This window comes from Mus musculus, chromosome 3, assembly GCF_000001635.26.
Source record: "Mus musculus strain C57BL/6J chromosome 3, GRCm38.p6 C57BL/6J".
Lineage (NCBI taxonomy): Eukaryota > Metazoa > Chordata > Mammalia > Rodentia > Muridae > Mus > Mus musculus.
Genome location: NC_000069.6, coordinates 106,133,015 through 106,145,166, shown reverse-complemented (window position 1 = coordinate 106,145,166; position 12,152 = coordinate 106,133,015).

The following is a 12,152-nucleotide window of genomic DNA, read 5'->3' as shown; positions in this document are numbered from 1 at the left end:
GTCCTTAGTGATCAAGGAGATGCAAATCTAAATGATCCTGAGATTCTATCTTACACCAATCAGAATGGCTAAGATCAAAACACAGGTGACAGCACATGTTGGCAAGGATATGATAAAAGAGCATTCCTCCGCTGCCGGTGGGATTGCAAACTGGCACAACCACTCTGGAAATCAATGTGGAGGTTCCTCAGAAAATTGGAAATAGATTTACCTGAAGAACTATTTGTTTTTAATGAGGAATTCAGATTCTTTGCCAGACATTTGGTAGCTTTAAAATGAGAGTGAAGCAGACTTTTTGACTTATAATCACAACTGAACATAATGTCTATTGCAGTGTATTTTAGTGAATTCCGTGCAAAAGTCTACAGAGAACAAAGGCTGTGGGATCAAAACTAAATGAGAATTTCTATGGCAAACATTTCAGTGGCATCCACTGTAAACCCTTCTGGCACATACAAACACTACCATTACAGGAATTACCCCAGCTCCCAATTAAGAATGGTGACAAATTATTCACAAATACACTTAAAAACTGCCAATTCCTACCAGGTGCCTGTCAACATTAGTTAATATTTGATCCACTGGATGGAGTGTTAATCTTATGTTAATCCATAATCTTTCTTCTCCAGTGAGGGCTGGGTGAAGGAAAATGTGTCACAAGTGATGACTCATAGAATATAGAGGCAGACAAAGTTGGGGTCCCGGATCCCATAGGGACTAGTCTATGCAGGTGACAGTATGGACTACAGAAGCAACACAGCTTCTGGGACAGGCAGAAGCAACACATCTTCCGGGACAGGCCCTGATTCAGGCTCCAGGCATCCGGGCACCTTCCCCCACCAGAGGAGAGGTGTCCACGCCACCTGGGAGGGCTCTGCGGCAGAGCACCTAGGGGAGCCATCTTGGGTCCCGGATCCCTCAGTACCTAGTCTACACAGGTGAGTGTGCAGACTACAGAAGCTACACAGCTTCTGAGACAGGCGGAAGAGACACAGCTTCTAAGACAGGCCCAGTTTCGGGCCTTCATCTTCAGCCAGGAGGCAGTTCCGAACGCCAGATATCTGTGCACCTTCCCTGCAGGAGGAGAGCTTGCCGGCAGATGGTACTCTGATCGGGTCTGCTGACAGAGGCTAACAGAATCACAGGAGGAACAAGCTCCGACCAGAGACAACTTTAACAACTAATTCCAGAGATTGCCAGATGGCAAAAGGCAAACGTAAGAATCTTACTAAGAGAAACCAAGACCACTCACCATCATCAGAAGCCAGCACTCCCACCTCAGCCAGTCCTGGATACCCCAACACACCTGAAATGCAAGACTCAGATTTAAAATTATATGTCTTGATGCTGGTAGAAGACATTAAGAAAGACTTTAATAACTCACTTAAAGAAATAAAGGAGAACACTGCTAAAGAGATAGAAGTCCTTAAAGAAAAACAGAAAAACACATCCAAACAGGTGATAAAAATGAACAAAACCATGCAAGACCTAAAAAGGTAAGTAGACACAATAAAGAAAACCCAAAGTGAAGCAACACTGGAGATAGAAACCCTAGGAAAGAAATCTGGAACCATAGATGAGAGCATCAGCAACAGAATACAAGAGATGGAAGAGAGAATCTCAGCTGCAGAAGATTCCATAGAGAACATTGGCACAACAATCAAACAAAATGCAAAATGCAAAAAGATCCTAACTCAAAACATCCAGGAAATCCAGGACACAATGAGAAGACCAAACCTGCGGATAATAGGAGTAGATGAGAATGAAGATTCTCAACTTACAGGGTCAGCAAATATCTTCAACAAAATTATAGAAGGAAACTTCCCAAACATAAGAATGAGATACTGGGATTCCACCAAGACTGGCCTGCACAGGTGAGTGTGGACTGCAGAGGCTAACAGCTTCTGGGTCAGGCAGAAGCCACATAGCTTCTGGGGCAGACCGAGTTTCAGACTCCAGACACCCGGGCACCTTCCCTGCCAGAGGAGAGGAGTCTGACCCGAACTGGAGGGCTTTGCCACAGCATCTGGGGGAGCCATCTTGGTTCCGGGATTCAACCAAGACTATTCTGTGCAGGGGAGAGTGTGGACTGCAGAAGCTAACAGCTTCTGGGTCAGGCGGAAGTCACAGAGCTTCTGGGGCAGACCATGTTTCAGGCTTCAGACACCTGGGCACCTTTCCTGCCAGAGGAGAGGTGTCTGTCTTGCCCAGGAGGGCTTTGCCACAGCATCTGGGGGAGCCATCTTGGTTCCGGGATTCAACCAAGACTACTCTGCGCAGGTGAGAGTATGGACTACAAAAGCTACACAGATTCTGGAACAAGCCCTGTTTTGGGCCTTCATCTTCTGCCAGGAGGCAGATCTGAATGCCAGATATCTGTGCATATTCCCTGCAAGAGGAGAGCTTGCCTGCAGAGAGTGCTCTAACCACTGAAACTCAGGAGAGATCTAGTCTTCCAGATCTGCTGATAGAGGCTAACAGAATCAGAAGAGGAACAAGCTCTAACCAGAGTCAACTATAACAACTAACTCCAGAGATTACCAGACTGCAAAAGGCAAAAGTAAGAATCTTACTAACAGGAAGCAAGACCACTCACCATCATCGGAACCCAGCACTCCCACCTCAGCCAGATCTGGGTACCCTGACACACCTGAAAAGCTAGACCCGGATTTAAAAGCATATCTCATGTTGATGGTAGAGGATATAAAGAGGGACTTTAATAACTCACTTAAAGAAATACAGGAGAACACTGCTAAATAGTTACAAGTCCTTAAAGAAAAACAGGAAAACACAACCAAAGATGTGGAAGTCCTTAAAGAAAAACAGGAAAACACATCCAAACAGGTGATAGAAATGAACAAAACCATACTAGACCTAAAAAGGGAAGTAGACACAATAAAGAAAACCCAAGCAGATAACCCGGGCCTGACCTGGGGCACAAGTCACTTCCGCTCCACTTGAGCACCTGGGTGCCTTGCCAGCGGAGTCTCCCGACACCCGCAAGGGCCCAAACAGGATTCCCCACGGGATCCTAAGACCTCTGATGAGTGGAACACAGCGTCTGCCCAAATCCAATCGCACGGAACCTGAAACTGAATTAACTAGGGAAGCAGACAACCCGGGCCTGACCTGGGGCACAAGTCCCTTCCACTCCACTCGAGCACCGGGGTGCCTTGCCAGCGGAGTCGCCTGACACCCGCAAGGGCCCACACAGGATTCCGCACGGAATCTTAAGACATCTGGTGAGTGGAACACAACTTCTGCCAGGAGGCAGGTTCGAACACCAGATATCTGGACACCTTCCCTGCAAGAAGAGAGCTTGCCTGCAGAGAATACTCTGACCACTGAAACTAAGGAGAGAGCTAGCCTCCCAGGTCTGCTTATAGAGGCTAACAGAGTCACCTGAGGAACAAGCTCTAACCAGAGACAACTATAACAGCTAGCTTCAGAGATTACCAGATGGCAAAAGGCAAACGTAAGAATCCTACTAACAGAAATCAAGACCACTCACCATCATCAGAATGCAGCACTCCCACCCCACCTAGTCCTGGGCACCCCAACACAACTGAAAATCTAGACCCAAATTTAAAAATATTTCTCATGATGATGGTAGAGGACATCAAGAAGGACTGTCATAACTCACTTAAAGAAATAAAGGAGAGCAATGCTAAAGAGGTACAGGTCCTTAAAGAAAAACAGGAAAACACAACCAAACAGTTAGAAGTCCTTAAAAAAAAAAAAACAGGAAAACACATCCAAACAGGTGATGGAAATGAACAAAACCATACTAGAACTAAAAAGGGAAGTAGACACAATAAAGAAAACCCAAAGCGAGGCAACGCTGGAGATAGAAACCCTAGGAAAGAAATCTGGAACCAGAGATGCGAGCATCAGCAACAGAATACAAGAAATGGAAGAGAGAATCTCAGGTGCAGAATATTCCATAGTGAACATCGGCACAACAATCAAAGAAAATACAAAATGCAAAAGGATCCTAACTCAAAACATCCAGGAAATCCAGGACAAAATAAGAAGACCAAACCTATGTATAATAGGAGTTGATGAGAATGAAGGTTTTCAACTCAAAGGGCCAGCAAATATCTTCAACAAAATAATAGAAGAAAACTTCCCATACATAAAGGAAGGGATGCCCATGATCATACAAGAAGCCTACAGAACTCCAAATAGACTGGACCAGAAAAGAAATTCCTCCAGACACATAATAATCAGAACAACAAATGCACTGAATAAAGATAGAATATTAAAAGCAGTAAGGGAGAAATGTCAAGTAAGATATAAAGGCAGACTTATCAGAATTACACCAGACTTTTCACCAGAGACTATGAAAGCCAGACGAGCCTGGACAGATGTTATACAGACACTAAGAGATCACAAATGCAAGCCCAGGCTACTATACCCGGCCAAACTCTCAATTACCATATATAGAGAAACCAAAGTATTCCATGACAAAACCAAATTCACACATTATCTTTCCAAAAATCCAGGCCTTCAAAGGAAAATAATAGAAAAAAAAAAAAAAAAAAAACAATACAAGGACGGAAATCACACCCTAGACAAAGCAAGAAAGTAATCCCAAAACGAACCAAAAAGAAGACTGCCACAAGGAAAGAATGCCAACTCTAACAACAAAAATAAAAGGAAGCAACAATTACTTTTATATCTTAATATCTCTTAATATCAATGGACTCAAATCCCCAATAAAAAGACATAGACTAACAGAATGGCTACACAAACAGGACCCAACATTCTGCTGCTTACAGGAAACCCATCTCAGGGAAAAAGACAGACACTACCTCAGAGTGAAAGGCTGGAAAACAATTTTCCAAGCAAATGGTCTGAAGAAACAAGCTGGACTAGACATTCTGATATCAAATAAAATAGACTTCCAACCCAAAGTTATCAAAAAAGACAAGGAGGGACACTTCATACTCATCAAAGGTAAAATCCTCCAAGAGGAACTCTCAATTCTGAATATCTATGCCCCAAATGCAAGGGCAGCCACATTCATTAAAGACACCTTAGTAAAGCTCAAAGAACACATTGCACCTCACACAATAATAGTGGGAGACTTCAACACACCACTTTCATCAACAGACAGATCGTGGAAACAGAAACTAAACAGGGACACAGTGAAACTAACAGAAGTTATGAAACAAATGGTCCTGACAGATATCTACAGAACATTTTATCCTAAAACAAAAGGATATACCTTCTCCTCAGCACCTCACGGGACCTCCTCCAAAATTGACCATATAACTGGTCACAAAACAGGCCTCAACAGATACAAAAATATTGAAATTGTCCCATGCATACTATCAGACTACCATGGACTAAGGCTGACCTTCAATAACAACATAAATAATGGAAAGCCAACATTCACGTGGAAACTAAAAAACACTCTTCTCAATGATACCTTGGTCAAGGATGGAATAAAGAAAGAAATTAAAGACTTTTTAGAGTTTAATGTAAATGAAGCCACAACATACCCAAACCTATGGGACACAATGAAAGCATTTCTAAGAGGGAAACTCATAGCTCTGAGTGCCTCCAAGAAGAAACTGGAGAGAGCACACACTAGCACCTTGACAACACATCTAAAAGCTCTAGAAAAAAAGGAAGCAAATTCACCCAAGAGGAGTAGACGGCAGGAAATAATCAAACTCAGGGGTGAAATCAACCAAGTGGAAACAAGAACTATTCAAAGAATTAACGAACCGAGGAGTTGGTTCTTCGAGAAAATCAACAAGACAGACAAACCCTTAGCCAGACTCACTAGAGGGCACAGGGAAAGCATTCTAACTAACAAAATCAGAAATGAAAAGGGTGACATAACAACAGATTCTGAAGAAATCCAAAATACCATCAGATCCTTCTACAAAAGGCTATACTCAACAAAACTGGAAAACCTGGACGAAATGGACAAATTTCTGGACAGATACCAGGTACCAAAGTTAAATCAGGATCATGTTAACGATCTAAACAGTCCCATATCCCCTAAAGAAATAGAAGACATTGTTAATAGTCTCCCAGCCAAAAAAAGCCCAGGACAACACGGGTTTAGTGCAGAGTTCTATCAGACTTTCAAAGAAGATCTAATTCCAGTTCTGCACAAACTATTTCACAAAATAGAAGTAGAAGGTACTCTACCCAACTCATTTTATGAAGCCACTATTACTCTGATACCTAAACCACAGAAAGATCCAACAAAGATAGAAAACTTCACACCAATTTCTCTTATCAATGCAAAAATACTCAATAAAATTCTAGTTAAAGGAATCCAAGAACACATTAAAGCAATCATCCATCCTGACCAAGTAGGTTTTATTCCAGGGATGCAGGGATGGTTTAATATACGAAAATCCATCAATGTAATCCGTTATATAAACAAACTCAAAGACAAAAACCACATGATCATCTCATTAGATACAGAAAAAGCATTTAACAAGATCCAACACCCATTCATGATAAAAGTCTTGGAAAGATCAGGAATTCAAGACCCATACCTAAACATGATAAAAGCAATCTACATCAAACCAGTAGCCAACATCAAAGTAAATGGAGAGAAGCTGGAAGCAATCCCACTAAAATCAGGGACTAGACAAGGCTGCCCACTTTCTCCCTACCTCTTCAACATAGTACTTGAAGTATTAGCCAGAGCAATTCGACAACAAAAGGATATCAAGGAGATACAAATTGGAAAAGAGGAAGTCAAAATATCACTTTTTGCAGATGATATGATTGTATATATAAGTGACCCTAAAAATTCCACCAGAGAACTCCTAAACCTGATAAACACCTTCGGTGAAGTAGCTGGATATAAGATTAACTCAAACAAGTCAATGGCCTTTCTCTACACAAAGAATGAACAGGCTGAGAAAGAAATTAGGGAAACAACACCCTTCTCAATAGTCACAAATAATATAAAATATCTCAGTGTGACTCGAACTAAGGAAGTGAAAGATCTGTATGATAAAAACTTCAAGTCTCTGAAGAAAGAAATTAAAGAAGATCTCAGAAGATGGAAAGATCTCCCATGCTCATGGATTGGCAGGATCAACATTGTAAAAATGTCTATCTTGCCAAAAGCAATCTACAGATTCAATGCAATCCCCATCAAAATTCCAACTCAATTCTTTACCGAATTAGAAAGAGAAATCTGCAAATTCATCTGAAATAACAAAAAACCTAGGATAGCAAAAACTCTTGTCAAGGATAAAAGAACCTCTGGTGGAATCACCATGCCTAACCTAAAGCTTTACTACAGAGCAATTGTGATAAAAACTGCATGGTACTGGTATACTGACAGACAAGTAGACCAATGAAATAGAATTGAAGACCCAGAAATGAACCCACACACCTATGGCCACTTGATCTTCAACAAGGGAGCTAAAACCATCCAGTGGAAGCAAGACAGCATTTTCAACAAATGGTGCTGGCACAACTGGTTGTTATCATGTAGAAGAATGCGAATTGATCCATACCTATCTCCTTGTACTAAGGTCAAATCTAAGTGGATCAAGGAACTTCACGTAAAACAAGAGACACTAAAATTTATAGAGGAGAAAGTGGGGAAAAGCCTTGAAGATATGGGCACAGGGGGAAAATTCCTAAATAGAACAGCAATGGCTTGTGCTGTAAGATCGAGAATTGACAAATGGGACCTAATGAAACTCCAAAGTTTCTGCAAGGCAAAAGACACCATCAATAAGACAAAAAGACCACCAACAGATTGGGAAAGGATCTTTACCTATCCTAAATCAGGTAGGGGACTAATATGCAACATATATAAAGAACTCAAGAAGTTGGACTTCAGAAAATCAAATAACCCCATTAAAAAATGGGGCTCAGAACTGAACAAAGAATTCTCACCTGAGGAATACGGAATGGCAGAGGAGCACCTGAAAAAAATGTTCAACATCCTTAATCATCAGGGAAATGCAAATCAAAACAACCCTGAGATTCCACCTCACACCAGTCAGAATGGCTAAGATCAAAAATTCAGGTGACTGCAGATGCTGGCGTGGATGTGGAGAAAGAGGAACACTCCTCCATTGTTGGTGGGATTGCAGGCTTGTACAACCACTCTGGAAATCAGTCTGGTGGTTCCTCAGAAAATTGGACATAGTACTACCGGAGGATCCAGCAATACCTCTCCTCTGCATATATCCAGAAGATGCCCCAACTGGTAAGAAGGACACATGCTCCACTATATTCATAGCAGCCTTATTTATAATAGCCAGAAGCTGGAAAGAACCCAGATGCCCCTCAACAGAGGAATGGATACAGAAAATGTGGTACATCTACACAATGGAGTACTACTCAGCTATTAAAAAGAATGAATTTATGAAATTCCTAGGCAAATGGATGGACCTGGAGGGCACCATCCTGAGTGAGGTAACACATTCACAAAGGAACTCACACAATATGTACTCACTGATAAGTGGATATTAGCCCAAAACCTAGGATACCCAAGATATAAGATACAATTTGCTAAACACATGAAACTCAAAAAAAATGAAGACTGAAGTGTGGACACTATGCCCCTCCTTAGAAGTGGGAACAAAACACCCATGGAATGAGTTACAGAGACAAAGTTTGGAGCTGAGACGAAAGGATGGACCATGTAGAGACTGCCATATCCAGGGATCCACCCCATAATCAGCATCCAAACGCTGACATCATTGCATACACTAGCAAGATTTTATCGAAAGAACCCAGATGTAGCTGTCTCTTGTGAGACTATGCCGGGGCCTAGCAAACACAGAAGTGCATGCTCACAGTCAGCTAATGGATGGATCACAGGGCTTCCAATGGAGGAGCTAAAGGAATCTGCAATCCTATAGGTGGAACAACATTATGAACTAACCAGTACCCCGGAGCTCTTGACTCTAGCTGCATATGTATCAAAAGATGGCCTAGTCGGCCATCACTGGAAAGAGAGGCCCATTGGACACACAAACTTTATATGCCCCAGAACAGGGGAACGCCAGGGCCAAAAAGGGGGAGTGGGTGGGTAGGGGAGTGGGGGTGGGTGGGTATGGGGGACTTTTGGTATAGCATTGGAAATGTAAATGAGCTAAATACCTAATAAAAATGGAAAAATAAAAACAATGGATTTATGAAATTCTTGGACAAATGGATGTATCTGGAGGATATCATCCTTAGTGAGGTAACCCAATCACAAAAGAAGTTTTTAGATATGCACTCACTGGTGGGTGTATATTAGCCCAGAAACATAGAACACCCAAGATACAATTTGCAAAAAACAAGAAAATCAAGAAAAGGGAAGTCCAATGGGTAGATACTTCATTCCTCCTTAGAATAGGGAACAAAATAACCATGAAAGGAGTTACAGAGACAAATTTTGGAGCTAAGACAAAAGGATAGACTATCCAGAGAGTACCCCACCGGGGAATCCATCCCATAATCATCCACCAAACCCAGACACTATTGCACAATGCCAGAAAGATTTTGCTGAAGGGACCCTCTTATAGCTGTCTCGTATGAGGCTATGCCAGTGCCTGGCAAATACAGAAGTGGATGCTCACAGTCATCTATAAGATGGAACACAGGACCCCCAATGTAGAAGCTAGAGAAAAGTACCCAAGGAGCTAAAGGGGTCTGCAATCCTATAGGTGGAACAAAAATATGAACTAACCAGTACTCCTAGAGCTTGTATCTCTAGCTTCTTATGTAGCAGAAGATGGCCTAGTTGGCCATCACTGGAAAGAGGAGCCCCTTGGTATTGTAAACTTTATATGCTCCACTACAGGGGAATGCCAGAGCCAAGAAGTGGGAGTGGGTGGGTAGGGGAGCAGGGCTGAGGGAGGGTATAGGGAAATTTCGGGATAGCATTTGAAATGTATATAAAGAAAATATCTAATAAAAAAAAGAAAAATTAAAAATGGCCAAGAAAGCAAAAGTGCAATCCAGAGAATATTAGAAAATTTGTGTAAATCGGCTTATCTGGGAAAGTATTAATGTCCATCTCTGTAGAAAATAAATTTAAAACAAAAACCAAACAAACAAAAGCAAATCTCAACAAATAGAGAAAATAGATTAGGAGAATATGGAAGCAAGCCCCGCAACAGAGGAATGGATAGAGAAAATGTGGTACATTTACACAATGGAGTACTACTCAGCAATTGAAAAGAATGCATTTATGAAATTCCTAGGCAAATGGATGGACCTGGAGGGCATCATCCTGACTGAGGTAACCCAATCACAAAAGAACTCACATGATATGTACTCATTGATAAGTGGATATTAGCCCAGAAACTTAGAATACCCAAGATACAAGATACAATTTGCAAAACACATGAAACTCAAGAAGAACGAAGACCAAAGTGTAGACACTTTGCCCCTTCTTAGAATTGGGAACAAAACACCCATGGAAGGATTTCCTGAGACAAAGATTGGAGCTGAGACGAAAGGATGGACCATCTAGAGACTGCCATACCCGGGGATCCATCCCATAATCAGCCTCCAAATGCTGATACCATTGCACACACTAGCAAGATTTTGCTGAAAGGACCCTGATATAGCTGTCTCTTGCAAGGCTATGCCAGGGCCTAGCAAACACAGAAGTGGATGCTCACAGTTAGCTATTGGATGGACCACAGGGCCCCCAATGGAGGAGCTAGAGAAAGTACCCAAGGAGCTAAAGGGATCTGCAACCCTATAGGTGGAACAACAATATGAACTAACCAGTACCCCCCGGAGCTTGTGTCTTTAGCTGCATATGTATCAGAAGATGACCAAGTCGGCTATCAGTGGAAATAGAGGCCCATTGGTCTTGCAAACTTTATATGCCTCAGTACAGGGGAACGCCAGGGCCAAGAAGTGGGAGTGGGAGAGGTTTTGGGGGGTTTTGGGGATAGCATTGGAAATGTAAATGAAGAAAATACCTAATTTAAAAAAATTTATAAAAGAGGATGATTTAGATCAATAAGATCATAATACATGCCGGGCATGGTGGCACACACCTTTAATCCCAGCACTTGGGAGGCAGAGGCAAGCAAATTTCTGAGTTTGAGGCCAGCCTGATCTACAGAGTGAGTTCCAGGACAGCCAGGGCTACACAGAGAAACCCTCTCTCAGAAAACCAAAAAAAAATCATAATAAATTATAGACATGCACGAAATTGTGATATGATAAACATAATATGATGTTACATAAATAAATACTAAAAAGGAAAAAACCCAATTCCAAACCAAGCAAAAGACTTGAATATACTTTTACACACAAAAAAATAAAGATATAGGAAGGACCATAAACAAGTTTTTAAAATGTTCATCAGAACTACAATAGGTTATTCCTTCATACCTAATAGGGTGGCTAAAAAAATCAGATAATAACTAGAAAGTATCAAAATAAAAGAAATTAATAATAGTTAAAGAAATATTTGAACTCTTGTGTTCATAGCAGTATTGCCTACAGTAACTAAAACATGGAAGCAACAAGTATCTATCATGGGTGAGTTGATAAATATTCTGTATTGTGTACTTAGACTGGAATGTTCTTTAGGTTTAGAAATGACATTTAGAAGTGACTCTGAATGTCACAAACATAGATGAAACATTATGCTAAATGACCAAAGTAAATCACAAAATGGTAACACTGTAAGGTTTAGTCAATATTAGAATTTTTAGAAGAGAATAAACTGGTCGTTACTGCGGTTGTTTTAAGAAGGAATGCAGCAGATATACTGGATCAGTGGTTAATGGATTGGTTTTGGTTTGGTTTTTGTATGGAGTTCAAATTCTTTAAGGTGAAAAAGAATGGTAGTGATGTTTGACCAGTATCAATAAACTGAACTATATAATTAAGAAGGATCAGTAAGGCAAATATTAAAGTCATTTTACTACAACACAACATACGAATGAGGACAAGGTACTGTGACAAGTGAATGTCAGTTCAGGAATAGTGACTGCAGCTGTCAGTAAATGAGAGGGCTCTCTTTTCTCTACACCCTCGTCTCTTTTGTTGAGAATTTTTAAACTGTATTTTGATCATATTCACTTCCTCCCCTATCTCCTCCTAAATCCACCCATTTCCTTATCTACACAATTTTGTGTTCTCATGTTTTCAAACTCATTGAGACTAATTTGTGCTGCTTATATATTCTTGAG